This window comes from Diabrotica virgifera, chromosome 6 (genome assembly GCF_917563875.1).
Source record: "Diabrotica virgifera virgifera chromosome 6, PGI_DIABVI_V3a".
Taxonomy (NCBI): Eukaryota; Metazoa; Arthropoda; class Insecta; order Coleoptera; family Chrysomelidae; genus Diabrotica; species Diabrotica virgifera.
Window position 1 is genome coordinate 61,538,238 of NC_065448.1, and position 15,347 is coordinate 61,553,584.

Genomic DNA, 15,347 nt, shown 5'->3' on the forward strand with positions numbered 1-15,347 from the left:
TGTTCCGTTTCCGATTCACACACGGGCTTGTCGATTCTTTGCCCATTTTTTCAAAGTTAAAAAAGTCACTTGTTTTCATCTCATAAACAATAAGTGGTTTTAACGAACTGCAGGTCCTTATAAACTGGGCCCATTCATGAGGTACAGAAATATTCATAGTAGGCAGTATTTTCTTCTTCCTCTCAATTAGTGCATGTATTGTGTCTGGCTTCGTTGTGTGTATGCGCCTTGAGTACATATTTATGATGAATTCTAACTACTGAGGTGTTATGGACAACCCGCATATACATACAAAATAAAAAAAAATTCGGTTTTGGCCAGAGCAGTTGTCTGACCAAAATGTTACCTCTTCTGTTGTAGAAGGTGAATTTTTTAACCACATTATTACAGTGGAAGCTATCTCGTTGCTACCCCTTTTTGCAATAGACTCGTCCCACATGAAACATGAACCTTCGGCAGTACTATCATTATAGACGGTAAAATTAAATGTCAATAACTGCTTTAAATAAAACGATTTTCCATTAATTAACATAGGTGTAGAGAGGCATTTATGCAAATCCATTATTGCTACGACTTCTTTTAAATTCTGCTTGCATCTTATCTTATCCTGCCTTTTTAACTTGTATCTGTTATCTGCGTCATTCAAATGATCTGCTTTTTTCTTTAAAATATCTTCAACATTAAGATCTGCCTCTTTTCGCTTATTTTCAAAACTGTCACAGGTGTCACATGTATCAATGATAGGGGGCTTGAAATGAAGATTGAACTCAGTAGAACCATCTTCTTTGCTCTTGATTCAGATATTTTTGGTTGTTATTTATTATCACATTAATCTCGATAAAGAAAAAGTTACTTTTATCTATAAACCATGCAAAAACATTAGCTTATAACGTCAATTTTTACACATCTGACATGCGGTTGTCCATAGAAATTGGACTACCGTCTTCTTAACAATCAGTGTGCCATGCAAAAAAGACCGGTGTACCACATAGGGCTTTTTGCAACAAATTTCACAGTGGACATCCGACTTGCAGTTTTAGTAATATTGCCTGTACAACCACCTATTAACCACCATTCGAAAGATAACACATTTAAGTGTATTATTGGCTGCATATCTCCATTTACTGTAAAAATGGACTACCGCCCTTTCAATTCTAACGTACAGAATTATTGTAAGATGTATTTTAATGTTTTAAAATCATAATCATATTTTTAATGTTTTAAACTTAAAATGTTCTCTTGAACAAAACCAAAAATGTGACTTATAGTATTTTTACTACAAAAGCGATATTACGTAGGTCAAAATTTTTGACGTAAGAGAACAATAAACATGGCAATAAGAAAAGTCACATTCTAATGTTTTGACAGTTCTCTTACGTCAAATTGACCTACGTAATATCGCTTTTGTAGTAAAAATACTATATCAAGTTATTTTCCTATGGTCTTTATTTCTTCTTCTTCTGCTTGTAGTGCCTATCAGTTTCGGATGTTGGCGACCATCATGGCAATCTCTACTTTGCACACTGCTGCTTTAAAAAAATTTGTGGTTGTTGTATTGGACCACGTACGTAGATTTTTGAGCCAGGAAATCCTTCGCCTTCCTAGACCTCGCTTTCCTTCTACCTTTCCTTGCAAGATTAGTTGCAGCAGTCCATGTCTTTTACGATATGAAAGATGTGACCGAGGCATTTAATAATAAAAAATGAGATGAAAAAAATTAATAAACCGTTATCAAAATTTTGTAATTCCTTCTAGTTTTGGCATATGGATATGTTATATCAATAAATATTTCTTCTTCTTCTCTTTCTCATACCATTTTGCCCTCGCTCTACTCTCAGGTATCGGATGGGGAGTCCAGTTTTTCCTTAACCATGAATTTATATTTTAGCGATCGTCTTTAACTTTTTAATAGTTTTACTTTTATTCCTTCCTATTTTTTTTTCAAATAATCTATTTTCTTATTGCTCTTCCCTTCTCCTTTTCCGTGTACTGTTAAATTTTAATATTTGCCTTATATTTCTTTCTGGTTTCATTCTATTAATATGTCCGAACCAGAGCATTTGATTATGTTAAATGTACTCAGCAATATGTATCTGCTTTGTCATTTGTCAGATATTTACAATTCTTCTTCTGTCAAAATCCATTAACCACATTTTTAATAAAATCCAACTGGCTGCGCAATATCAACTTTGTACCGAACAAAAGTTCTCAAAACGGTGCATTTTTGGTCTTGCGAATAATAATTTAAAAAGTCTTTGGTTATCGAGTTCCACAAAACCCAAAAAACTTGTCGGATACTTGCCAAATTCCCAACAGGGTACATTTTCATCTTCTTTTTGGAGTATTAAACATAAGCATCGTTTCTGTATTTCCTGTATAGGCGTAGAGAGAAAGGTAGATAGATTTAAAGAGGTGGCCTACTGGCATATTCTACTGCGACCTTGTCAGACCTATTGTGGTCCTCTAGTCCTAGAAAACATTATCTAGCCTGACGCTTTTTAAAAAGTCCAATAGCTTCGAGACTGAACCCTCCATGTACCTATTTGCCGGTGGATTTTCTTTTTGCCGCACATTTGCCAGTCTTTTACACTGACATAGAATGCGCTCTGCTGTTTCTTCTTTTAGGTGACATGATCGGGACAGGTCATCATCGACAATCCCATCAGCTTCAAGTGCCTATTCAGCTTACAGTGCTCTGCTAGCAGACCTATTATGGCTTTGACTGTTTCCTGTCTTTGCTTATTAGGTCTGCCGTAAATTTTGGCGGATATTCTGTAATTAACTATTTCGCCTGTCTTTTTCCTGGTGAATTCCTCCACCTTTCCAAAGATTTGAAAGCTACCCACTTTCTTGTAGCCGTTCTTGTTACTGCCTTTGCAACGCAGAAGGGTTCTCGTCCAACGAATGGCTTTGATGAGCCTTGCTTCGCCGATTCATATGCTTTTTCGTAGCCCTTATGTCCTCGTGCGCCGGTACCCAGTCTACCATTACCTTGTTACCGTTTCCTAGTTTATTTATGGTACACACACAATCCTATAGTAGCTTAGAATTAACATCTACAAAATTCAGTGGCTTAAGCGCTGCCTGCCTATCCGTGAAGATAGCAACTGAACGAAAGATTCATTCCTGCCTTTCTATTTCTTCTAGTAGTAATGGGTTGCCGTTATTTCCACCTGGAAAACTGTGACAACCTTTGATAGACTTACCGAGATTTGTATCCTTTGATTTGTCCCTACTGTGCTGGTTTCCACACCTTCCGATGTTTTTCAGCCATCAGTGCACCAGGTAGCAGGCAGCTTGAATGGGTACACCTTCTTTACAATCTTCCCTGCCTGGTATATTAATTTTGAACGTATGGTCAAAACTATATCTCATAGCTGTTGCACCGATAGGCTGCCCCATCACAATATCGGCTTTATGCTCTTCAATTAGCTTTCTGTTACTAGAACTATGCATCTGGCTTATATGTAGCTGACTATGCATTAATTTGTGTACTACTGATCTAACTTCGCCCTGAACAAAGATATGAAGTGGTAGTAGATGAAGCAGGATTTTCAACGCTACTGTAGAAGTTGTTTTTATGGCCCCCGTAATACACAGGCATGCTAGCCTGTATGTATTACCTAGCAGCCTTACTGCTCCCACTTGCTGCGTCTTTGCCCACCAGGTCACCGATCCATAGGTTACCTTGGGTTTAATAACCCTTGTGTATAACCATGGTGTCATTTTTGGGGTTAAGCCCCCAATTCTTACTGCCCATTCTTCTACATTTGCCCAAGGACGTAGTAGTTTTCTGTGTGGTTTTCAGGATGTGAGTATTCCATGTAAGCCTATGATCTAAATTGCTTTTCCTCCCAGAACCGTTGGTTTTAGGCCTGTCTTGTAGTAGCCTGTAGTGCTTTTATTTGGTGAAGTTGATGATTTCTGTTTTCTGAGCATTGACTATCAGTCTCTCTTGTTTACACCAGTCGTCAACTATATTATTTTGGGCTGTTTGCATTCTCCCAGAAACCACCTGGGCAAACCTGCCCCTGACAACGATTGCTATATCGTCAGCGTATCCTAGATAGTACCTAATAAAAGTCTTCTGTATTTGCTCCATGGAGATAACAGGCATGAAGATAATTAAGTTCTGAAATGCATAAAAAAAAATTAATTTTAGGGCCGCGGCTTCAAAACAAATAAATATCGGATAAGCAACTTCCTAATGAATTTAGAATGATATAAATATTCTGAAAAGTAAGCGTTTATATTATTAAAATTTTGTAACAAATTTTACTTTTCGGTAAAATGAATTCCTGTTCCAAATATTAATTTTCATTTATTTTCTCGAACACAGCTACGGGGGAAATATGACGTCGGAGATTAACATCAAGAATTTAGAGCTTGTTTTCCAAAGACTATCTGTTATTTTTCAGGGCCGTGTGATTAATGATAACACATTTTTTACAGTTGAACTGACACCGATATGAAAAAAGTTTTTGGATGTTTGGCACTGGCCCGATATTAACAAAAATTCAGTAAAACTGATCGAATTGCTATGGCTCATTGGTGTTTTATGTCGCTTGTATGATTTAAAGTAATGAACATCGTTACGGAATATATGAAGGAATAATTTATCCTCCAATATTTCCATATCCGAACGACATGAAAATCTTTTTAACTTTATTGTTCTATCCGGTACGAACATTTTTAGTAACTACTGCCGCAATGAAATATATTTATCGAAATATTGTGTTTTATGGAGTTGCCAATAAATTTTTTAGACCATGTACAGTATAGTTCAAAAAGTTATAAAGGTGCAATGAAAGGTACATAAGATTAAGAGGGGAGGTATATCTTAATGTGTATAGGTACTCCGACCCGCAAAAGTAATGGTATACTAAGTTTATTTTAAAAGACCGGAAAAATACATCGTTCCCTTAATACTACAACTATGATACGTAACTCGAAATTTTGCGATGTTTCAATCGCAACTATTTCCATGGGCTGCGAACTCAATGGAAAAAATTGGTTCCATATATATAGTGAGCTTCCGGAATTAGAGATGGCGACACATAATGTGGATCGCTAATATATGTGGTACAAGGCTAATTGAAAAGAAGAAGAATATTTGACAATTGAATTTTGAGTTGGACAGTTGTGTTTATTTTGTAACAGCGTTGCCACATTCAGCAGATTTCTACTTTTTGGATAGATTTTTGATATATATTTTTTTAATTCTAGTAGGCAATATTTTTTAGTAGGTTTTTGGTATACAGTGATGAGCACGCTAATAACCGGCAAAAAAGCTCAAAAGATGGAAAACATAATACATTGCGAAACAAAAAGAGATGAAACTAGTGGAGGTGGAAATTATCGTTATAAACGTATTAATTAACATTACATTACATAGTTTTCCACCTGTAGACGTCTGTGACAGGAGTATTTTATAAAATTCTACTCTCACAGTGACAGTTGTCATACCTCTGATACGTCTAAAGGTGGGAAACTATGTAATGTAACGGTATTTTAGACCTTTATAACGATAATTTCCACCTCCGCTAGTTTCATCTCTTTTTGTTTCGCAATGTATTATGTTTTCCATCTTTTGAGCTATTTTGCCGGTTATTAGCGCGCTCATCACTGTATATCAACATTTTCTGTGCTATGCATTATGACTAAAATGAAATTAACTCTTTAATAGTATTTACATTTGACATTTTGTTACAATTTCCTAATGTCATTACCGAAAATAAGATTCAGGACGTATAGCCAGGGAGGTAGTGTCAAATTTGACCGGAGCAGTTTAGCATGGCTGGTTTCTTTTTATTTAGGTAGGTGTTCCAAAGCTTATTAACAAATGATGTGTCAGCTGGCCCAAAACCGGGGATTTTAGTCAAGAAAAGGTGAAACGTGAAAGTTGATGGACCAACGCTAGAGCTTAAATGTCAAATATTTATATACGTTACTCAGAACATTTAATGGACTTGCTTACTTGGCACCTACCTTTCACTCAGGAGATCCGGGTTCAAATCCTGGCGCGGAAAATTCTTTTTGTTTTTTTAAATTGACATTTTATTTTGAAAAATATTTATTTTTATAATACCACGTTTTTACTATGTATACGAGACAATGTAAAAAAATCTATATGTCTTTTATAGAATTAGGCATAGAACTTATGAAATAGCATATATACATTTGATCATAAATATTATGATTGACCTTAATAAGCAAAATTGTTGTACATGAACCCCTGAAGCTTCCTGAGTTAGTACGACCAATCTAAGTGAAAAAGGGGGTTGGCCTCCCCACCCCCCTCCCGACATTTTTTTATCTTTTTAGACAAACTGTTTTTTGCATAATTTTATGTGATGTAAAACCAAAAGATACATACAACCCTAATTTTTCACTTTTCTATCACCAACCCCCATTTTTTTAATAGCAATCTAATTATTTCCCTGTTCTCTATAACATATAAAAATTAATTTTTGTCTGTATGTCCCTTATAGAATCGTAAACTATGCATTGAATCATATGATGACCTCAGCAAAGTTTTTGTACTTACATGAACCCAGGAAGGAGTTAATACTTAATAATATATATACTTAATATACTTAATAATTAATAGAGTTAAAAGAGTTAATACTTTTTTATTATTAACTAGCTGACCCGGAAAACTCCGTACCGACTTAAAACTAAATAATGTTTGAATGTTTAATACCTAAAATTACCAGAAAGCCAAAAAATACTAAAAAATATTGCGTACCTATACTTTTTTCTCCCAAATGCATAGTTTACGACTTTATAAGGGACATAGGTACAGACAAACATTCATTTTTATATATTATAGAGAATAGGGAAATATTTAGATTGCTATTAAAACATGGGAGTTGGTGATAGAAAAGTGAAAATTTAGGGTTGTATCTTTCGGTTCTACAACATATAAAATTAAGAAAAAACAGTTTGTCCAAAAAAATAACAAATAATATCTCCCTTTTCACTTAGATTGTTGGTCTTACCCACTAAGGAACCTTCAGGGGTTCATGTACAACAAATTTGCTTATTAAGATCAATCATAATATTATGACCAAAAATTCATAGTTTGCGATTCTATAAAAGACATACAGATTTTTTTATATTGTCTCGTATAAATAATAAAAACGTGGTATTATAAAAATAAATATTTTTCAAAATAAAATGTCAATTTAAAAAACAAAAAGAATTTTCCGCGCCAGGATTTGAACCCCGATCTCCTGAGTGAAACGTAGGAGCCCAGTAAGCAAGTCCATTAAATGTTCTGAGTAACATATATAAATATTTGACATTTAAGCTGTAGCGTTGGTCCATCAACTTTCATGTTTTACCTTTTCTTGACTAAAATCCCCGGTTTTTGGCCAGCTGACACATCATTTGTTAATAAGCTTTGTAACACCTACCTAAATAAAAAGAAACCAGCCATGCTAAAATGCTCCGGTCAAATTTGACACTACCTCCCTGGCTAGTAGGTATGAATACAGAGATTAGAGAAATGAAACTGGAGTCTGATACCAAACTTTCTTGTTTCAAGCAGCAGTGCAGTAGTGTTTCGGGTAATATTTATATAACGAAGAGTTTTGACATTCGGTGAGGCTATTAAAATTAAGCTAACGACGGAAAACTAAAATATGTATTGATGTGATCTTGATTATTGATATGAGATGATATTCTTATATGTCACTTAATTTAATCAATGTATTAATACTAATCTAATTAATTAACCAGATCACATATCAATATGTTTTCAATCTCAGGGCGAATTATAAATTAATTACTTACTTTCGTGGATTCTAAATATTTCTTAATGGTTCCTGATCGGGATAGAAAAGAAAAGAGTAAAAAAAATACACATATGGGTTACAATTATAATCAAAATATTTTTTATTTTATTTAAAAAGCAATCACTGCTTAATATTTGCTATTTCTTATTATTCTTAAAACATAACATTTACAAATGGGAATCTTATTTCCTTTTGGTTTTCAATTGAAAGTTTTTATTAACATTTAACTCTTAGGAGTTATTAGCAACAACTCTATTTAAGTTTGATGAAGCTTTTCTGATATTATTGATTATGTTATTCAATTTTTATGTGGAATTTAATACGAAAAACCCATACATTCATGTCCAAACAAATGAGACTGACCTTTTCCTGGTGAACTGAAAATGTCCTCACACAAAACCCGTTCCTGCTATCCTTGGCTGCGATCAAACCTCGTCCTGGCTTCCAGTAATGTACTCCTTTGAAAAACTAGCTCGAATAGCTCTCGTTCCTGCTTCGGTCGTGATGCTGTGTTCTACCTTTTTCGAAACTGCTATCAGCTACCGGGACACTCTTGGCTCAAGGAGGTTCTTTTACTCTCGACCTGGCCTACTTCTCGTTCCACGATAGATACTCCACACTCACGGAACTACCGGCTTTCTCACTCTCCGTACACTACCGTCTACTACTCGACTTCACTTCTCGACAGCTCAAAACATTCTGCTCTCACTTTGTCATCCATTCCCCTACTTTCTAAATATCCCTTCCAGATTCACAAATCAATCTTCCACCACCAACTCTCATTCGTAATATTCCTCAAAACCAATTTTTAATCTTTCTAAATATGCTTAATGGATTTCAAAAGAAAATATTTAATTCCCATTCTAAAATACTTTCTAACTATTTACAAATTTTAATGACCTATTCTCTCTTTCAAATGAGTCTTATTTAGCATAGGCTAATGATCGAAACCTTCCGCGAAAAACGATAATGAACTATCATCTATTTCACTGAGTTTTATTGAGCATAGGCTAATGATCGACCTTCCGAGAAGAACGATAATGGTACGCGTCATTCACTTTGTTTATCTAAGCACATTGTTCCGAGTTTCGTACGCTTATTCTAATCACTTCTTAAAATTACATATAACAATTTGTTGTATACAGGTTGTTTTAAATTTATATGCCCGTGGTTGAGAAAATTGAAAATATTTTATATTAAATTGAATTTTGTTTATAATTATCAAAATTTAATTTTCATATCAAAAAGAAATATAACAGTATGTAAAATGTAACTTTGCAAAAATAGTGTGTTTACCCGTTTCTATTAACGTAAAATGAGAAAGATTTTTTTCCGGTTTTAATCGTATTACAACTGATGATTGCAATAAACTTTTGAATAAATAGTTATAATATAAGTGTTAAAAGTACACGTTTAAGGCACGCATGTGAAAATTTGCAGAATGAGCGAAGCGAGTTCTGCAAATTCACATGAGTGCCTTAAACATGTACTTTTTAACACGCATATCATACAATATTTTTTCTACAAACGTAATTACAGGACAATATCTACAAAAACTTTTACTTGAACTTGACTGACATTCCATTTTTATATTTTTTTAACATTACATCAAATTGCCTATCCGGTCAATACGAACTGCAGTGCCTTAAAATTTTTAAAGCACTAGTTCCTTGAAATAGCATTTTTAACGCTCGTATGGAGTGCTAAAAATTGCATTTTTAACACGGTTGTAGAAAAAAATGTATTTTCATGATTATTTGTCAAAGAAGGTATGAATGAGGTTGGGAATAGGGCTTTTCATCCATTATCATTTGTTTCGAGCTTCTGTCATATGTTGTATAACCTGTGTATAATATTAATATACACGGATTATACGACATTTGACAGAAGCTCGAAACAAATGACTGTAAATGAAAAGCTCTATTGTACCAAATTTGATCCAGACATGCATGTTAAAATCAATGGATGACAAAATATTATATAAATATATTAAATATAAAACTGAAAAAAATTAATTAAGTACCTAGGTCATTTTGTTTCCCTGTTAAAATGTAAAAAAAGTTTGGTTTTTTTACATTCACGTTATACTTATTTATTTCTAGTTAAGTTAGCTGCTGTTTTTATTATAAAAAAACCTAAATTATATTCAAAGAAGTTAATAAAGTTTTAATTCTTGATTTAGTAGATTTTAGCCAAACGTGCAATATATTTCCTAAATAAAATACGGCAACGTTATATTGTATTGAATTGAGTGCGTCATTTTGTAATTGTTGTGTTGTGTATGCGTTTTATATCAATTTTATATTTGTGTATTAAGTTTTTATCCTGTACCCAAGTGATTAGTGAAGTGAATGTTTCATATTTTAGTTATTAATAGACATTTTTTCAGTGTATAAATTATTTTTCTTCCCTCAACTGTACCTAGTTGTTTCCAGGTAATGTTAATAATTCCTAAGGTAGAAAGACAATTATTTTACATTATATGTTATGAAAACAATGAATTCATGTCCAAATTTATATAAATAATAATTATTACTGTCATTTGTTGGTTTCATTATTGTTCTTACATACATACTTATCATTTTTTAAATATAATCGCTGCTCATGCTAAATTCTATGTTTGTGTATGTTATTAATTTTTTGTTTTTGCAATAATTATTTTTATTTTTATGGTTTCTGTAATAAAAATATTTTTATTGCAAAAACTAAAAATTAATAACGTGCACATTATAGAATTTGGTATGCCTAGAGAAGCTTCCAAAACGGTACAGATATCTTCCAAAATGTTACAGAGATCTTCCAAATCGTTACAGAAATCTTCCAACTGTAAAAGCTTAGTTGGCCTCCAAAAATATCGACGGCGTTGGAATACGGGACCAATTTGGCCTATAGAGTTCCCTATCTACCCCACCCCCTCATCTATGACTATTTCTGTTTGTCTGTGTGACCAGAGAGGTGCCCTTGACGATGCGCATGCGCCGGAAGGCAAATAAACATTGGCCCGGTGTTGAACCATTGTTATTATTAGTGTAAAGGGACTTTCCGGCCACCTTATATTATTATATAAATTAAGTTTAGTTGGAGTAAAGTTAGTAAATAAATATTCCAAAATATTATATAAGATTTTGAGTTTAATGTTAGTGGATAAAAGCGCTATATAAACGAAAGTATAGTTTCTCAAATCCTTGCTGTTTCTTTTTAATTTAAACTGCGCGTCATAGAAAACGGGCACCCTAAAAAATTGGTCATTTTTGATGTTGCGTATCTCCTAAACCTGTTGTCCGATTTAAATGATTTTTTTAATTTGTTATAGCCCTATTCTTTGTCAATATCTCTGTAATAATATGTTTGCTAAACAGGTAAATTTTCATTGTATACCGGGTGTACGAATCAAGCTGTGTTTTTTTCTCAAACTTCGCAACACCCTGTGGAATATTCTAGCATTTGTAAAATACTGAAATTAAAACCCAACTATAGCCTCAGGTTTTTTTAACATTCTGTTTTTTCATCCATTCGCTTAGGTTGGATAATACAAAAGTTATGTACTTTAACAACTAGCCATGTTCTTCATCAGTATACAGGGTGTTATAAGTCTAACGGGTTTTAGGGACTAAATAATTTCGACAAACTTTAAGGGGTAATTCTGCATTAAAAATAATGTCAGTTTGCTTTATAATCATATATCCGCAAGAGCTTCTTTTCCGAGATACGGGATGTTAAATTTTTTCTTACAAACTGATGATTTATTTATTGCTTTAAAATCGGTTGAGATATGCAAATGAAATTTGGTAGGTTTTAAAAGATGGTTATTGCGCATTTTTTGACATTCAACTAAGAATTTTATATTCACTATTGGAGCGCATACGGGTAATTTGACCGATCATATTATTCGTATGCACGCCAATGGTGAATAAAAAATTCTTAATTGTATGTCAAAAAATGTTCAAAAATTACGTCTTAAAACCCACCAAATTTCATTTGCATATCTCAACCGGTTTTAGGGCAATAAATAAATCGTCAGTTTGTAAGAAAAAATTCAACATCCTGTATGTCGGAAACGAAGCATTTGCGGACATATGTTTATACAGCAACCAATCATTATGTTTTCATGCAGAATTACCCCTTAAAGTTTGACGTACTTCTTTAGAAACACCCTGTACTGATAAAGAGCATGCCTAGTTGTTAGGCCGCACATTAAAGAAACATGAAACGTAAATCACGTTTCATGGAAATAAAACACTGCTAAATAAATAGACGTCCGGCCGTTTATGAAACTCTCTGAAAATAAAAATATTTTATGAGCATGAATCACACTCGTTTCATTGGTAGGCGGACTTCAAGATTTGTTTACCTGTGTTTTATTTTCATGAAACGTGTTTTACGTTTCATGTTTCATGTTTTCCGTTTCATGTTTTTTTGGTGTGCGGCTTGCCTTAAAGTACATAACTTTTGTATTATCCAACATAAGCGAATTAATCAAAAAACAGAATGTTAAGAAAACCTGAGGCTATAGTTGGATTTTAATTTCAGTATTTTATAAATGCTAGAATATTCCACAGGGTGTTGCGAACTTTGAGAAAAAAACACAGTTTGATTCGTGCACCCAGTATACAATGAAAATTTACCTGTTTTGCATAAATATTATTACAGGGATATTGACAAAGAATAGAGCTATAACATATTCAAAAAATCACTGAAATCGGACAACAGGTTTAGGAGATACGCGATATCAAAAATGACCCATTTTTTAGGGTGCCCGTTTTCTATGACGCGCAGTGTATAATTAAGAAAATAAAATAGCCTACAATTATATATTAAGTTCTATATTTTTAAGGTCTCACTTATTGAAAAAAAAATTACAATAAAAAAAGTTTTTTGGTAATTTGCTCAAAACTTACTAAAAATATGACATGCCATCTTTATCCACTTATATATTCAATTATTTCACTGAAAATGTCTTAAAGTTAAAACAAGTTAAATAACTAAATTAACACCATAAACAATCCAAAGCATAATATAATAGTTAACAACCTGTATCCTGATAAAGCCTCTGCTCAAACAATATAGTTCATAGAACCGGATTTTAATAGGTTTCGGGCACTTTCCCTGCTACTTGAATTTTACACGTACCTACTTTCAAGGTGCATCTACACTGGAGATCATCAATGAAATCTCAAAGCGATTAGCCAGAACAAAGCATGTTGCTCGATGCACAACAGAAACAATTGCTAATCCAACTGAACTATTATGGAAATCCCGTGGAGTAATGAGATTCCACGGTTTAGATCTGTTAACTGTGTTCAGTTTAGATTTAATATGTTAGATGTGATAAAACAAGAATTATGCAAGACTGAACCATCATCATAAAGCTAATCGAGAGTTTATAAAAAATACGTGTAATGATTGATACTTTAGTATTGGTTAGAGGTCTATAGTTGAAAACATAATAAATCACCAGAGAAGAAGTCCATACAAAAATTTGTTAAGTCTCATTTTTATGTTTCTGAGTTGTAAATGTTTGAAAGTTTTAATTCTTTACCACACCAGCCTCTTATTAAATTCAGTATTGCCTGACATAACCAATATACAACAAGTTTTGTAACAGTACAGCATTGTTGTCCTCGATGTGGGAACGCTCATTTATACCGTGGTTCGCTGACGTGTCCATGGAGTGGGAGTTGGCGCGAAAAACTTTGACGGCGGGATTTGGAGTGGTAGATGGAGCGGACGATGTTTTCTTTAGGAGGGTCTCCGGATGCCGTCATCTCTTTTGTTGAAACAATTTGGCCGTTTTTCGATGTCTATGGCTTCTCGAATGATTCTTGGTTTAGAGAAGAGGATAGGGGCTGTAATTTTAGAGTGTTAAAAGTCAGTTTTGTGATCTGTATAAAGATGGAGTTAGTTGGCCTAGAGCTGAAATTGAATCAGAATTGCGAACAGATATGGAATGTTCATAAATCCTATTTTGGATTCTATTCTACGATTGGTTTGGCGTATGTAAGATCGGGGCAGTCTGCACAAGGAATTTCATAAACTCCGTTTTGTTCATTTGGAATGTCATCTTTGACTGATCGGACAGAGATGAAAGTTTTTTTTGGAGGGTAAGTATTGTCTTTTTTCCTCGTGGTTTAAGAATTTTTGGATTGAACGGGAGATTGAAGTTTGTGGATGATCCTATCGATGTGATTTTCGCCGTAACCGTTTTGGACGAGGAATTGTTTTGAAGAAGAGAGTTCAGTAGATCTACTTGCACCATCGGAAAGGCGAATTGATCTGGAGTCAAAGGTATTAATGACTGAATTAATTTGTGAAAGTGGGTGGTGAGACTTGGCATGCAAGTAGCGGTTGATATGGGTGGGTTTTTGATAAACAGAGTGATGAAAACATTGTGAATAATCCTTCTTTATCAGGACGTCATGCATACCATCGAGATGTCGAGAATACATACCATCGTCAGAAGAAAGATAAGAGAAGCAAAAGAGAAACAAAAAACAGAACAATGTCAAGAAATAGGGGAGTATCAGAGTCGATATGACAATTTCAATATCCAGCGAAAGGTGAAGGAAATAGCTGGAAAGTTACCAAAACGCAGCAGCGGAAAAATAACAGATGATGAAGGCAATCTTGCCATAGCCGAAGAAGATAAAAAGAAACTATGAGAAGAATACTTGGGGAAACTTTTCCACGACCTTAGAACAGGAATAGAACCCATCATTGAAGATAATTCAGGTCCCGAAATCCTACCAGAAGAAGTAACCACAGCTATCAGACAAATGAAGGATGGAAAGGTATTGGGACTTGATGAAATACCTGCAGAACTGCTAAAGCTATTAGATGGAGCACAAATAAAAATAATAGCTGTAATATTTAATGACATATACAAGACAGAAAAAATACCAGCAGAGTGGCTCAAATCTGAGTTTGTACCGTTGATCAAAAAACCAGGAGTAAAATTTTGTGAAGACTATAGGACCATAAGCCTAATGAGCCATCTTCTTAAGCTGTTTTTAAAAGTCATCCATAATAGAATTTATTGAAAATGCGAGGAACAAATTGCGCCCAATCAGTTTGGATTTGTAAACGCTGTTGGTATGGGGGAGGCTTTATTTAGCGTGCAAGTGTTGTTTCAGAAATGTAGAGATGTCAGCTGTGATGTTTTTGCATGCCTGATTGACTACAAAAAGGCTTTCGATAGAGTCCGACATGAACAAATGATGGAAGTGCTGAAGAGAACAGGGATTGACGGAGGAGACCTGAAAATAATAACTAACCTGTATTGGAATCAATCAGCAGTGCTCCGAATAGATAGAGAATATACAAATCAGGTCAAAATCTTAAGGGGAGTGAGAGAGGGATGCTTAATTTCACCGCTGATATTCAATCTGAACTCAGAGCACATTTTTGAAGAGGCTCTAAAAGATATTGATGAAGGCATTTCAATAAATGGAGTAAAGCTCAGTAACCTGCGATATGCAGATGATACAATAGTGTTTTCCAATACCATAGAAGGGCTGCAAAACTTAATAAATAAAATAACTAAAACCAGTA